Source organism: Choloepus didactylus, chromosome 7 (genome assembly GCF_015220235.1).
Source record: "Choloepus didactylus isolate mChoDid1 chromosome 7, mChoDid1.pri, whole genome shotgun sequence".
In the NCBI taxonomy this organism is placed as follows: domain Eukaryota; kingdom Metazoa; phylum Chordata; class Mammalia; order Pilosa; family Megalonychidae; genus Choloepus; species Choloepus didactylus.
Genome location: NC_051313.1, coordinates 151,137,786 through 151,152,833, shown reverse-complemented (window position 1 = coordinate 151,152,833; position 15,048 = coordinate 151,137,786). Strand labels below are relative to the sequence as shown.

Genomic DNA, 15,048 nt, shown 5'->3' with positions numbered 1-15,048 from the left:
ATGGATGACTATGTGGTATGTGAATATATCTCAATAAAACTGAATTTTTTTTTAAAAAGCCAATCCATTTCTGGCATTTTGCATAAAAGCAGCTTTAGCAAACCAGAATAGGTGGGGCTCTCCCCCCACTTCTCTAACATAATTGCACAGCTTGCTTATTTATCTTGTTTCTTTTTTGTCTTTTCCACTAGAATATAAGCTCCAGGAGGGTGTAGACTTTGGTCAGATTTATTCATAACTGCTTCTTCTGTGCCTAGAACAGGTGCTCAGTAAACATTTACTGAATGACCTTGCTCTTCATTCATTCAATAAGTAAATATATTTTTTGTATCACTGGTATGAACCACCAGATACTCTTGTACCTAGAGCCTGCTTGGCACACAGTAGGTGGTCAAAAATGTTCATCTCATGAATAGGTGCCCCTTCCACTTTTTAACACCTGGATATACATTTTTTAAAGTGCAATTTTATTGAGATATATTCATATAACATACAATCCTTCAAAGTACAATCAGTCGTTCATAGCTGTGCATTGATCACCACAATCTTTGAACACTTTCATTATTCAGAAAAATAAAATAAAAATTAGAATAAAAAAGAACCCCAAAATATTCCATTCCCCTCATCCCCCCATTGTTCATTTTTTTTCACACTCATTCATTGTTTTTTTAACTTCATCAAAAAATTAAAAAACAATAAAAAACAACATTTCAAACAAAACCATAACAAAGGAATAAGAAAAAACAAATAACCTAACCTAACTACGTTGCTTCCAACATGTTCCTACCATACCCCAAGAAAATAGACTATAACCCAACAAAGGCATAAGAAAAACAAATATCCTAAAATAACTACATTTCTGCAAACTTGTTCCTAACGGATATACATTTTTACAATATGTAATTACAATATGGTGTGCATACAACTTTATACTTGCTATATATATATATATATATATATATATATATTTTTTTTTTTTTTTGCACTCTCTCTATATATATTATTAGAGAAGTTGTGGGTTTGCAGATCACGCATAAAATACAGGATTCCCATACACCACCCCACCACCACCGCTACCTTGCATTGATGTGGAACGTTTGTTACAATTAATGATACCACATTTTAAAAAACTGTACTATTAACTAAAGTTCATGGTTTAACTTAGGGTTCACTGTGTAGCATAGTTCCATGAATTTTTTTTTAAAATTTATTGTTAGCGTATATGTATACTTGCTTTTTAATATAACATTAGAACAAGGACTCCCCATTTTACAGGGCTGCAGAAGAAACACCTCATTTATTCCCCTGCAGAATGGATTTCATTGCCTGGCTTTCCAGATGCTGGGAGCTGGCCAGTGCGCGCCAAGGTTGCGGCGCGCTCCACCGCGGAACCTGGCACTCGCCCGCGCCCGCCTCCTCTCCCGAGGTGGGGGGGGGGGGGGGGGAGGTGTTCCAGGACCTGCAAACTCTTTCTTTTTGTCTTTCTACCCGCTTCAAAAGGCAGGATAAACGCGATCCTGTAGCTGACAGAAACTCTGGCCTCCTGAAATTAAAGGGAGAGGGCTGCTCGGGGAGTTTTAATCTGGCCGATCTGAGAAGGGCGGAGGTAAAGCCCACGGGCGGTGGAAGGGGTCTTGGGGTTCGCGAAGTTTTTTGGACAACCCCCCTACCCCAACCCGCGACTCCAGCTGTCCCAACACCGTCAGGTCCCCGCGAGCCAGGCGGGCGCGACGCGCCTAGCTTCCGGGATAGAGCTCCCGGAGGAGGAGCAGGAGGTGGGGCAGCAGCCGTCCACGCCCTCCGCGGTCCTGGATCTGCTGCTGTCACGGCCGCGAAGAGCGGGGCTGGGCGCCGAGGACGCGGGGACGCCGGGGCCGAGGGAGCTGGACGCCGTGGACCCCCGGGGACTGCCGTGGACAGGGCCAAGGGAGCTGGACACCGTGGACGGCGGGGCTGAGCGCGGTGAGCGAGCCGGGCGGGCGCGGGGCTGCGCGGGATCAGCGCGCCGGGCGGCCAGCGCCGGGCGGGTCTCTCCCAACCTCTGTGCTCTCCCACCCCTAGCTCGGGAGACCCCTCTGTCGGGGCTTCCTCCCTCACTCTCCCCCACCAACCCCGCCCCGGCCCGGCAGGGCCTGATGGCCGCGGAAGCGAAAGTAAGTTTGAGCGTGGAGCGTCTGCGCCCCGGACGCGCGCCCGAGGCCGCGCACGGCGCCCGTCGCGGAGGACGAGCTTCCGCATCCCGGAGTTCGCGGGCTGCCCAGGCTGGACGCCAGCGCTCCCAGCCACGATGCTGTGTCGTTGTCGGGGTGGGAGTGATGGATTTTGTGTGTGTGTGTGTGTGTGTGTGTGTGTGTGTGTGTGTGTGTGTGTGTGTTTATTGCAGTATCTATCATTGAGGAAAAGCGGGGCCCGATCTGGCCCCAATAGGTTTACAGAGATTACTGGCTGGCAGGCGGGGTTCTGTTCTGCGCGCTTGTGCCGGTTGCAGCGACACGGGGAATCTGTGTACTCTTAGACGCATATTCCTCGACGTGAGCGGGCAAATGGGTGGGGAGCGGTCCGCAGTACAGTGACGAAAGGGCGAATGTCCAAGTCGGGGGCCTCTTGGGTCGTCCGGGGCATGCGCTTTTATGAAGCGCGACGGGGTTCGCACAGTAGAAGGCTAACCACGCTCTCCTAACCATTTTTGTTCATAGTCTCGTCTCTTACTCATCACTTGTCTCCACCTTGCTCAGAACTCTTGTTTATCTTGGGCAGACAAGGCTGGGAGAAGTCCCCGTCTTGAGATTACTATAAATTCTTCCCTGATTTAAGCTTGGAGAAACCAAGGCACGGAGTCAACGTAATGTAACTGCGGGCGAGGTGTGAGTAGGGAAGAAATTGTCGATTTAGAAATGTGAGAGACTGAGGCTGTTCTGTACACAAAAAGTGAAGACTGGGCTTGTTTAAAATGAAATCTGGTGTGAATCATCATTATCATGACTGATAACCATAATGATTACTTTTAACTTTAATTTGCCTCTGTCTGCACTATATTGAACTCCAGAGATATGTTGTATTTTCAGGAGTATGATTGTTAAGAAAAATTCCCCAAATAATAACTTTCTAACTGGGCGAGCCACTATTTGGTGTTTTCTAATCCATAACATTTTGATATCACTAGTGTGATCTGGGAATTTGGAAACAATATGTAGCTTCCTAGGCCTTGGTTGGATATTATATTCTGGCAAACAAGATTGACTATATAAACCTGTAGAATATTGATTTTGATCCACAGATTTTCACGTGTTTTTAATATTTAGGCCATATGTGCCTCATGCTTCCACCTGTAGCATACTCATTTAATATAGCTGAGCAAGGCTGTCACATTGGGTCTTTGCATCTGGAATTTTCCAAGGACAGATTATTGTTTGCACTCCAGAGAAGTGGCATGTTAGCAGGACAGAGAGTGGAAGTTTGAGTGAAAGGATGAATTCAATTCCAGAATTTGCCACTTTGGGCAAATCATTTAACTACAAATCTCAGCTTCTTCATTTGTAAATTGAGAATTGGTAAGACTTAACTTTCCCGGGGTCATAATGGGATAACTTGTATGATGTCTATGACGATGCTTTGTTAAACTGGATTTCAACCCTATACCGCGATGCTTTGTTAAACTGGATTTCAGTCTCATTGCCTCTTGCTCCTCATTTGTCTTCTTCTTGCTTAGAGTTCTTATTCACCTGGGGCAAAGCCTGAGGTTTTTATATCACATAATCTGGGAGAAGCTCTTTGATCACATTGGGGTGTATGAGTAAATCAGGGTTCTGTTAGGAAGGAAGGGGGGAGGACAATGGCAGGCAGGTAAGTGACCAGAATTGTCTGTCACATTCTTATATATGGTCATCATTGAAAAATGGAGAAAGAATTAATTAGGTTAAAAGAATAGGCCTACTAGTGAAAAGTAATATGAATATTTTGTTATAGAGACTTGTCCTGCCTTAGGAGGTAATATGTGATTTTTTTTTTGGAGTTTCCCATTAATTTCTCTGGAAAAAACTTGCCTCCGAGTGCCTGAATTCACAGCCATTTATGCAAAATCATTAACAAATTCCATTACAAATGGACACCATTACACATAAGTTGAAATGAGTTATAATAACATAATGTAACAAGCTTGTGTGCCTTTCTTAATTACTTTGTAACATTGCTTCCTAAGAGGGTTTGCTACCTGCCTACATTAGTGTTTTTGTGGCTTTTGGGAATCCCTCATTAAACTAATTCACAAGGCCTTTCTAAGACACACAGTGCTTACAAAAGTGAATTATTAATGGGGGCAAAGAGGGACGGGGTGGGGGTGGGGAGTGAAAACAAAAGAAATCATTGGAAACCATGCAAAAGATGCACAAGATTAAGACAAGAGGAAAGTAATAGCCAGTGTAAGGAGAATTTATGGGTTTAGGAGCCGGCTTCACAAAGTGACAGGGGCCACTGGGAAGCTTCCCCTCCTTCCCTGAGCTCTGCCATCCTTATGGGACCCACCGGAGCCCTGGTTGGTTTTGACAGATTTAAGGAGACACAGCCCAGGCTGATACCCAATAGAGATTCCAAATAAAACTCCTCATAAAGTTGAATTCCTTGACCCAGATGGGCAATTTTCAGAGGCTGACTGCAATTCCTTCCTGTTTCTTTTCTCTGTGAGCGTATTTTAAGTTATTAAATATTCATATACAGCATTGTTTTTAAAAGCTGCTAGATATATTTCGGAGTATCAACAGGCTCAATTTATTGAACCAGCTCTCCTCGGTGCATATAGATTGTTTTTATGTGTTGTTGCAATTCTATGTGATGTTTTCAGGAACATCCTTGCATATAATCTTTATCAGCATCTCTGATTTGATTCCTTGGAGTAAAGGACTACATCAAGGAGTTAATTCCTTTTTAAAAATAATTTTTCTATTATAAATGTAATTTGTGTTTATTGTAGGAGATTTGGAAATTGTAGTGCAAGTGCAAAAAAGAAAATGAAAATCATCCAACCATCCAGATATAATCCTTGTTAACATTTTGGTGTTTTTCCTTATGTGTTTATTTTCTGTACCTCTCTCTCTCTCTGTGTGTGTGTGTGTATGGAAAAAAGCACATATTTATTATATTTTTAGACTTATTCTTTTAAAACAATTTTGAAAGGCTATATAATATTCCATCTTATGAATGTGCTATGATTTGTTTAATATAGCCTGTATTTTTTTAACTTTTGAGTTTGTAATAATTTCAAACTTACAGGAAATTTGCAAATATAGTATAAAAATAATGCAGAGAGCCTCAATATACTCCTGACAAGAGGCCCACTGTTATCAGCTTTTAACATTCATTCATCACATTTGTTATATCATTCTTTCACTCCATCTATCTTGCTAAACATTTGAGAGTGGGCTGTATAGATTATGCTTCACAAACATATAATATTTCCATGTTCATTTCCCAAGAACAAGGATTTTCACCTATGTAACTAACTGTTCATTTTGCTAAAGCTGCTGTTAGGCAAAATATAAGAAATGGATTTGCTTTTATAAAGGGGATTTATTAGGTTACAAATTTGCAGTTCTAAGGCCATAAAAGTGTCCAAACTAAGGCATCAACAAGAGGATACCTTCACCAAAGAAAGGCCCATGGCATCTGGAATGCCTGTCAGCTGGGAAGGCACGTGGCTGGCGTCTGCTGGTCCTTTGATCCTGGGTTGCATTGCTTTCAGCTTCTGATTCCAGTGGCTTTCTCTTTAGAAGTCTGTGGGTTCTTGCTTCGCTTCTCCAGGGCAAACCCTGGGCTTCATCTCTAGCTTAGCATTTCCAAACATCTGTCTGTCTGTATCTCCAAGCGTCTGGGTCTTTGTCGACTCTGAGTTCTCTTTCTCCCTGAGCTTTCTTATGGACTCTGATAAACTAAATAAGACCCACCTTGAGTGGGTGGGGTCACTTCTCCATGGATATAATCTAATCAAAAGATCCCACCCACACCTGGGTAGGTCACATTTCCATGGAAACAACCTAATCAAAAAATTTCACCCACAATAGGTCTGCCCCCCACAAGAGTAGAGTAAAGAACATAGTCTTTTAAGGGGTACATAACAGATTCAAACCACAACACTGATTCAATTTCTTTGTTTGGTATTGGTCTGTTGGGATGTTCTGTTTCTTCATGAGTCAGTTTGTGTTATTAATGTATTTCTAAGAATTTGTCCATTTCATGTAGGTCATTTAATTTGTGTACAGTTCTGCATAGAATCTTCTTATAATCCTTTCTGTTTCTCTAAGATTGGTAATAATGTCCCCATTTCATTTCTGGTTTTTGTAATTTGTGTACTCTTTTCTTTGTCGTAATAGCTAAAAGTTTGTCAGTTTTCTTGATCTTTTCAGAATACCAATTTTTGGTTTTGTTGACTCTATTTTTTTCTCATTTTCTATTGCATTTAGCTCTGCTCTAATCTTTATTATTTCTTTCCTTCTGCTCACTGTGGATTTGGTTTGCTCTTCTTTATCTAATTATTCCAAGTATGAAGTTAGGTTACTGGATTGAGATCTTTCTTCCTGTTTTCATTTAAGCATTTAGAGGTATAAATTTCCATCTCAGCAATGCCTTTGCTGTATCCCTTAAGTTTTTGTATGTTGTGCGTATCTATAATTTCATTCATCTCAAAATATTTCCTAATTTTCCTTGTGACTTCTTCTTTGACCCATTGCTTGTTGGAGTGTTGTTTAGTTTCTACATATGTGTGAATTTTCCAGTTCTCCCTCTGTTATTGATTTCTAGTTTCATTACATTGTGGGTAAAGAATATATTTTGCATGATTTCAGTCATTTTAAATTTATTGAGACTTGTTTTGTGACCTCATATGTTGTCTGTCTTATAGAACGATCTGTGGGTACTTGAAGAAAATGTGTTTTCTGATGTTGTTGAATAAAGTGCTCTACATATGTCTGTTGGAGTTAATTGGCTTATAGTATTTTGAAGTCTTCTATTTCCTTATTGCTCTTCTGTCTAGATGATCTGCCCACCATTGGGAGAGGTATATTGACATCTCCCACTATTCTTGTATTTCTCCCTTCAGAGATGTCAGTGTTTGCGTCACGTATTTTGAGCTCTGTTGTTAGATACATATATATTTTTTTGCAATTTAATTTTATTCACATCCATAAAATCCATATAAAGTGTTTAATCATGGCTCTCAGTATAATCACAGAGCTGTGCTTACACTGTCATTTAGAATATTTTCATAGCTCCAAAAAGAAAAACCTCATGCCTCTTTTAGCTCTGCTCCCATTATTGCTACCTATCTTCCGTGTAGTACCTTTGTTACAATTGATGGAAAATTATTAAAATATTACTAACTATAGACCATAGTTTGCACTGGGTGCATTTTCCCCATATACCACCCTATTATTAATACCTTGTAGTTCTGACGTACATTTGTTCTAGGTCATGTAAGAACATTCTTATATTTATACTATTAACCACAGTCATCATCCACAACAGGGATCACTGTGTTTCAGTCCCTTGTTTCATCCTCTAGCTTTCCTTCTAGTAATACAAATGACCCTAAACTTCCTCTTTCAACCACAATCACAGATATGATTCAGCGCTGTTATTTACGTACACTACCATCACTTCTATTCATTTTCAAACGTTTACAACCAACCTTATTAAAAAATTCTGCGTGGAGTTAGCGTCAGTTTCCTATTCTCTCCTCATTCTATCTTCTGGTAAACTATATTCTAGATAATAACTCCATGCGTTTGCTCATTATAGTTAGTTCATATTAGTGAGATCATACCATATTTGTCCTTTTATTTCTGGCTTATTTCACTGAACGTAACATCCTTTAGATTCTTCCATGTTGTTGCATGTACCAGGACTTTATTCCTTCTTACAGCTGCATAATATTCCATCGTATGTATATTCCACATTTTGTTTATCCATTCATCAGTTGATGGACACTTGGGTTGCTTCCATCTTTTGGCAATTGTAAATAAATCCGCTATGAACATTGGTGTGCAAATACCTGTTCATATCTATGCTTTCAGTTACTGAGTCTATACCTAGTAGGGGGTTGCTGGATCATATATTTAGTTTCCTGAGGAACCACCAAACTGTTTTCCACAGTGACTGTACTATTTTACATTCCCACTAGCAGTGAATAAGTGTTCCTATTTCTCCACATCCTCTCCATCACCTGTAGTTTCCTGTTTGTTCAGTAGTGACCATTCTAGTGGGTATGAAATGATATATCATTGTGGTCTTGATTTGCATTTCCCTAAAAGCTAGTGAAGCTGAGCATCTTTTCATGTTCTTTTTAGCCATTTTTATGTCCTCTTTGGAGAAATGTCTATTACTGTTTTTTTTTGCCCATTTTTTTTTGTTTTTTTTTTTGTTTGTTTGTTTTCAAATTGCATCTTTTTAATCAGCTCCATGAAGGACATCCTAAACACTATATGAAACACAACAGAATATTTCTTTCTTCCAGTATTAAAAAGATGACATTCACAAACATTTTAAAGTTCTTCTATATAATCAGGTTGGTAGTCTCATAATGTAGAGTAAAAAAACACCTCTTAGCAATCATGTTCTTGATGGAGATTTCTTGTAGGTATGTTCGGAAATTGCTTCCTAACTGTGGTAAGAAAACATTGTGTACAAATTTTTTAAATGTCCCTAGATGCATGTTAATTTAAAAATAATAATAATTCTGACCAAACCTTTTTTTTTTTTTTTTTTGCCAGAACCATTAATCCTGAGAGCCCAAACTAAAAAACTAGTAAAAGAAAAATACCCAGACTTTACAATGTCCCAGAATTTGTAAATGGAGGGAAAAAAAATTGGAAACACATGGAGCTTTCTAAAAGGTCTGTGAGAAGCTACCCTGGGAGCTCAATTCAAAAATAGAAGTTGATGTACTATAAAACAAAGATGTTTCAGTGCAGCTCCAAAAATCTTATAAATATAGCCATTTGGAAAGACGATGCTGGATCAGAAGAATTTTTATTCCTTGTGTATCTGAGAATAGTAAGAATGGGGAGAATTGTGATGTCAGGAAAGAACAGGCTGACAACATGCTCACCTCCCAGGGTTGATAAAATGCAAAAGGCTATATAAGACAGACCTTCCCTTCACCTTCTCCATGTCAAGCAGTACAGGATTACAGGGGAGACAGCACCTCCTCCCCAGTCCCAAGCAGACCAGCCCTGACATGCATCTGAGAGAGCAAGGGAGGCCAGAGGCCTAGGAATGAAGTTAAGTGGGCTGGCTGGGTAATAAATGTGAGGGCAGTGAAAATGCTCAGTAGACTAGCATGAAGAAAAAATGGTGACAGGGCTGGACTAACAAACACCTGCTCAGTGGCAAGAATATACAAGTCTCACCTACATTATTATGTGTGTATACCTCATCTCAGTTGTCGTAATTATCTCTGTAATTCCCTCCAGAGTAGCGGTCATAACCACCCTGGTTTCTGCCACCATAGTCTCTGGACCTTCCATATCCATATCCATATCCTCCAGGCCGACTATCATACCGGCTGCTCCCATATCCCTGGTCCCCACCACCTCTAGAGTAGCTGCGACCACGCCCATGACCCCCAAAGGCACCCCCTCTGGTTTCCCGGGCTGACTTGCCCGCATGGTCCACACGGATCTGGCGGCCATCCAGGGACTCTCCATTTATGGCTTGCATGGCATCTGAGGCATGCTCTGGATTGGTGAAAGTGATGAAGCCAAAACCTCGGGACCGCTGAGTCTCCCGGTCCTTGACGACAACCACTTCAGAGATAGGCCCGAAGCTGCTGAAGTGGTCTTCCAATGCCTGCTGTCGGTGTTGAAGTTGAGCCCTCACACGAAGAGTTTTCCTTCTTCAGACGACATGGTAGGGAATTCGAGTTCTGGAATCTGGAAAAGAAGACAACTTGACCAACAGCCAACGCTGAGCAGAGAGACTGGGGCTTTTTGCCCATTTTTAAATTGGATTGTCTTTATATTGTTGAGTTGTAGGATTTCTTTATATATTATGAATATTAAACCCTTATCAGATGTGTGGTTTCCAAATATTTTCTCTCATTGAGTACCCTACCTCTTCATCTTCTTGACAAAATCCTTTGAAGCACAAAAGTTTTCAATTTTGAGGAGGTCCTATTTATCTATTTTTTTTATTTCATTGCTTGTGCTTTGGATGTAGTCTAAGAAACCACCACCTACCACAAAGATCTTGAAGATGCTTCCCTACATATTCTTCTAGGAGTTTAATGGTCCCGGCTCTTATATTTAGGATCGTTGATTGGTTTTGAGTTAATTTTTGTGTAAGGTATGAGATAGGGATCCTCTTTCATTCTTTTGGATATGGATATCCAGTTCTCCAAGTGCCATTTTTTGAAGAGACTCTTCTATCCTAGTTGAGTGGACTTGGGAGCCTTGTCAAAAATCTAATTGACCATAGATCTGAGGGTCTATTTGCTGAACTCTAAAGCTGATTCCATTGATTGATATGTCCATATTTATGCCAGTACCATGCTATTTTGACCACTGTACCTTTGTAATATGCTTTAAAGCCAGGAAGTGTGAGTCTTCCAACTTCATTCTTCTTTGACAAGATTTTTCTGGTTATTCAGGGCCCCTTACCCTTCCAAAAAATTTTGTTAATTGGCTTTTTGATTTCTGCAGAGTAGGCTGTTGGAATTTTGATTGGGATTGGGTTGAATCTGTAAATCAGTTTGGGTAAAATTGACATCTTGATGACATGTAGCCTTCCAATCCATGAATGTAGAATGTCCTTACATTTACTTAGATATTCTTTGATTTCTTTTAGCAATGTTTTGTAATTTTCTGAATATAGGTCCTTTACATCCTTGGTAAAGTTTTCTCCTAGATATTTGATTGTTTCAGTTGCTGTTGTAAATGGAAATTTTTTTCATGATATCCTCCTCAGATAGCTCATTAGAAGTATATAGAAACTACTGATTTTTTGTGAGTTGATCTTGTATCCCTCCACTTTGTTGAATTCATTTATTAGCTCTAGTAGCTCTAGTTTTGGGGACTTTCTAAATACAGGATAATGTTGTCTGCTAATAGTGAAAGTTTAACTTCTTCCTTTCTGATTTGAATGCCTTTGCCTTTTATTACTTTTTCTTACCTAACTGCGCTAGCTAGAACTTCTAGCAAAACGTTGAAAACAGTGGTGACAATGGGAATCCTTGTCTTGTTCCCAATCTTAAATTCTTTCAGTCTCTCACCATTGAGTATGATGTTAGCTGTGCATTTTTCATATATGCTTTTTATCATGTTGAGAATGCTTACTTCTACTCCTATCTTTCAAAGTGTTTTCGTCAAGAAAGGATGCTGGATTTTGTCAAATGCCTTTTTCACGTCAGTGGAGATGATTGTGTGGTTTCTCCCCTTCATTGTGTTAATGTACTAGATTACATTAATTGGTTTTCTTGTGTTGTGTTGAACTAACCTTACATACCTGAAATAAAACTCACTTGGTCATGGTATATAATTCCTTTAATGTACTCTTGCATTCTATTTGCAAGTATTTTATTGAAAATTTTTGCATCTAGATTCATTAGAGAGATTGGTCTGTAATTTCCTTTTCTTGTAATATTTTTATCTGGCTTTGGTATTAGGGTGATGTTGGCTTCATAGAATGATTTAGGTATTGTTCCCTTCTCTTTAATTTTTTTTAGAAGAGCTTGAGCAGGATTGGTATAACTTCTTCCTGGAATGATTGGTAGAATTCACCTGTGAAGCCCATCTGGTTAAGGGCCTTTCTTTATTTGAAGGGTTTTGTTGACCGATTCAATCTCCTTCTTTGTGATTGGTTTTTTGAGATCTTCTATTTCTTCCAGAGTCACTTTAGGTTGATCATGTGTTTCTAGGAAATTGACCATTCCATCTAAGTTGTTTAATTTGTTGGCATACAGTTGTTCATAGTATTCTCTTATGATCTTTTTTATTTCTATGGGGTGGTAATGACCTGTCACTCATTTCTGATTTTATTCATTTGCGTCTTCTCTCTCTTTTTCTTTGTCAGTATGGCTATGGGTTTGTCAATTTTTTGATCCTCTCAAGGAACCAACTTTTGGTTTTATTCTCTATTATTTTTTGTTCTCAATTTCATTTATTTCTGCTCTAATCTTTGTTATTTCTTTCCTTCTGATTGCTGTGGGATTAGTTTTCTGTCCTTTCTTCAGTTTTTCCAGTTATTCAGTTAGGTCTTTGATTTTAGCTTCTTCTTCCTTTTTAATGCAGGCATTCAGGGCTATGAATTTCCCTCTCAGTACTGCCTTCATTGCATTCCATAAGTTTTGATATGTTGTGTTCTCATTTTCATTTGTCTCAAGCTGTTTATCGATTTCTCTTGCAATTTATTCTTTGACTCACTGAATGTTTAAAAGTGTGTTGTTAAACTTCCATGTATTTGTGGATATTCCACTTCTCCACCTGTTACTGATTTCCTGCTTCATTCCATTATGGGCAGAGAAAGTGCTTTGTATAATTTTAGTTTTTTTTAATTTATTAAGACCTGTTTTGTGAGGCAACATATGTTCTATCCTGGAGACTGTTTCATGAACACTAGAACAAATATATATCCTACTGTTCTGGGGTGATAGGTTCTATATATGTTAGGGCTTGTTCATTTATCATATTATGTAGGTTCTTAGTTTCCTTATTGATCCTCTGTTTAGATGTTTTATCCATTGATAAGAGTGGTTTATTGAAGTCTCCAAATATTCTTGCAGAGATGTCTATTACTCCCTTCATTTATGCCAGTGTTTGTCTCCTATACTTTGGGGCACCTTGCTTAGGAGCATAGATATTTATGTTTGTGATTTCTTCTTGGTGAATTCCCCCTTTTATTAATATATAATGTCCTTCTTTGACTCTTACAACAGCTTTTGATTTAAAGTCTATTTTGTCTTATATTAGCATAGCAACCTCAGCTCTTTTTTGGTTACTGCTTGCATGGAATATCTTTGTCCAGCCTTTCACTTTCAGGCTGTTTCTGTCTTTGGGTCTCAAAGAAGTCTCTTGTAAATAGCATACACATGGATCATATTTTTTATCCATTCTGCCAGTCTTTGTCTTTTGAATGGGGAGTTTAATCCATTCACATTCAGTGTTATTACTGTAAAGGCAGTATTTACTTCAACTATTTTATCCTTTGGCTTTTATTTATCAGATCTATTTTTCTCTTTCTTTTTATCCTTTTAGTTACCCTTATTAATACTCTTCATTTCTGTACTCTTCTCCAGGCTTCTATCTCCTGTCTTTTCTTTTTTTTTTTTTTTTAATCTTCATTTTATTGAGATATATTCACATACCACGCAGTCATACAAAACAAATCGTACATTCGATTGTTCACAGTACCATTACGTAGTTGTACATTCATCACCTAAATCAATCCCTGACACCTTCATTAGCACACACACAAAAATAACAAGAATAATAATTAAAGTGAAAAAGAGCAATTGAAGTCAAAAGGAACACTGAGTACCTTTGTCTGTTTGTTTGTTTGTTTCCTTCCCCTATTTTTCTACTCATCCATCCATAAACTAGATATAGTGGAGTGTGGTCCTTATGGCTTTCCCGATCCCATTGTCACCCCTCATAAGCTACATTTTTATACAACTGTCTTCGAGATTCATGGGTTCTGGGTTGTAGTTTGATAGTTTCAGGTATCCACCACCAGCTACCCCAACTCTTCAGAACCTAAAAAGGGTTGTCTAAATTGTGCGTAAGAGTGCCCACCAGAGTGACCTCTTGGCTCCTTTTGGAATCTCTCTGCCACTGAAGTTTATTTCATTTCCATTCACATCCCCTTTATGGTCAAGAAGACGTTCTCCGTCCCACGATGCCAGGTCTACATTCCTCCCCGAGAGTCATATTCCACGTTGCCCGGGAGATTCACTCCCCTGGGTGTCTGATCCCACGTAGCGGGGAGGGCAGTGATCTCACCTTTCAAGTTGGCTTAGCTAGAGAGAGAGGGCCACATCCGAGCAACAAAGAGGCACTCGGGAGGAGGCTCTTAGGCACAATTATAGGGAGGCCTAGCCTCTCCTTTGCAGCAACCGTCTTCCCAAGGGTAAAACCTATGGTAGAGGGCCCAACCCATCAAACCACCAGTCCCCTATGTCTGTGGTCATGTTAGCAACCATCGAGGTGGGGCAGGCCAATACCCCTGCACTCTCCACAGGCTCCTCAAGGGGGCTCTACATATTTTTTTCCTTGTTATTTTTTTGTTTGTTTGTTTTAACTTTTTCTCTTTTTTTAAATCAACTGTATGAAAAAAAAAATTAAAAAAAAACATACAATAAAAGAAAATTTCAAAGAGACCATAACAAGGGAGTAAGAAAAAGACAACTAACCTAAGATAACTGCTTAACTTCCAACATGTTCCTACTTTACCCCAAGAGAGTTACCTAATATAGCAACATTTCTGTGAACTTGTTCCTACTATATCCATCAGAAATTAACAGACCATAGTCATTCCTGGGCATCCCCGGAATGTTAAATAGCTTATCTGTTCTTCTTGGATTATTGTTCCCCCTTCCTTAATTGCTCTCTATTGCTAGTTCCCCTACATTCGACATTATAAACCATTTGTTTTACATTTTTCAAAGTTCACATTAGTGGTAGCATATAATATTTCTCTTTTTCTGCCTGGCTTATTTCGCTCAGCATTATGTCTTCAAGGTTCATCCATGTTGTCATATGTTTCATGAGATTGTTCCTTCTTACTGCCGCGTAGTATTCCATCGTGTGTATATACCACATTTTATTTTTTATCCACTCATCTGTTGAAGGACATTTGGGTTGTTTCCATCTCTTGGCAATTGTGAATAATGCTGCTATGAACATTGGCGTGCAGATATCTGTTCGTGTCACTGCTTTCCGATCTTCCGGGTATATACTGAGAAGTGCAATCGCTGGATTGAATGGTAACTCTATTTCTACTTTTCTAAGGAACTGCCAGACTGACTTCCAGAGTGGCTGAACCATTATACAGTCCCACCAACAATGAATA

The 15,048-nt window shown here is 39.4% G+C and overlaps 1 protein-coding gene and 1 pseudogene across 1 annotated transcript in view; one reads left to right on the top strand and one right to left on the bottom strand.

Moving 5' to 3' along the window:
* The first annotated feature begins 1,815 nt into the window (after positions 1-1,815).
* Positions 1,816-15,048, top strand: part of RIPK1 (receptor interacting serine/threonine kinase 1) — a 66,012-nt gene continuing 52,779 nt past the window's right edge. The window contains exon 1 of the mRNA XM_037843692.1: positions 1,816-1,962. The gene's annotated coding sequence lies outside the window, so the exon portion shown is untranslated. The remainder of the gene's footprint in view (positions 1,963-15,048) is intronic.
* LOC119539862 lies at positions 8,734-9,908 on the bottom strand (annotated as a pseudogene).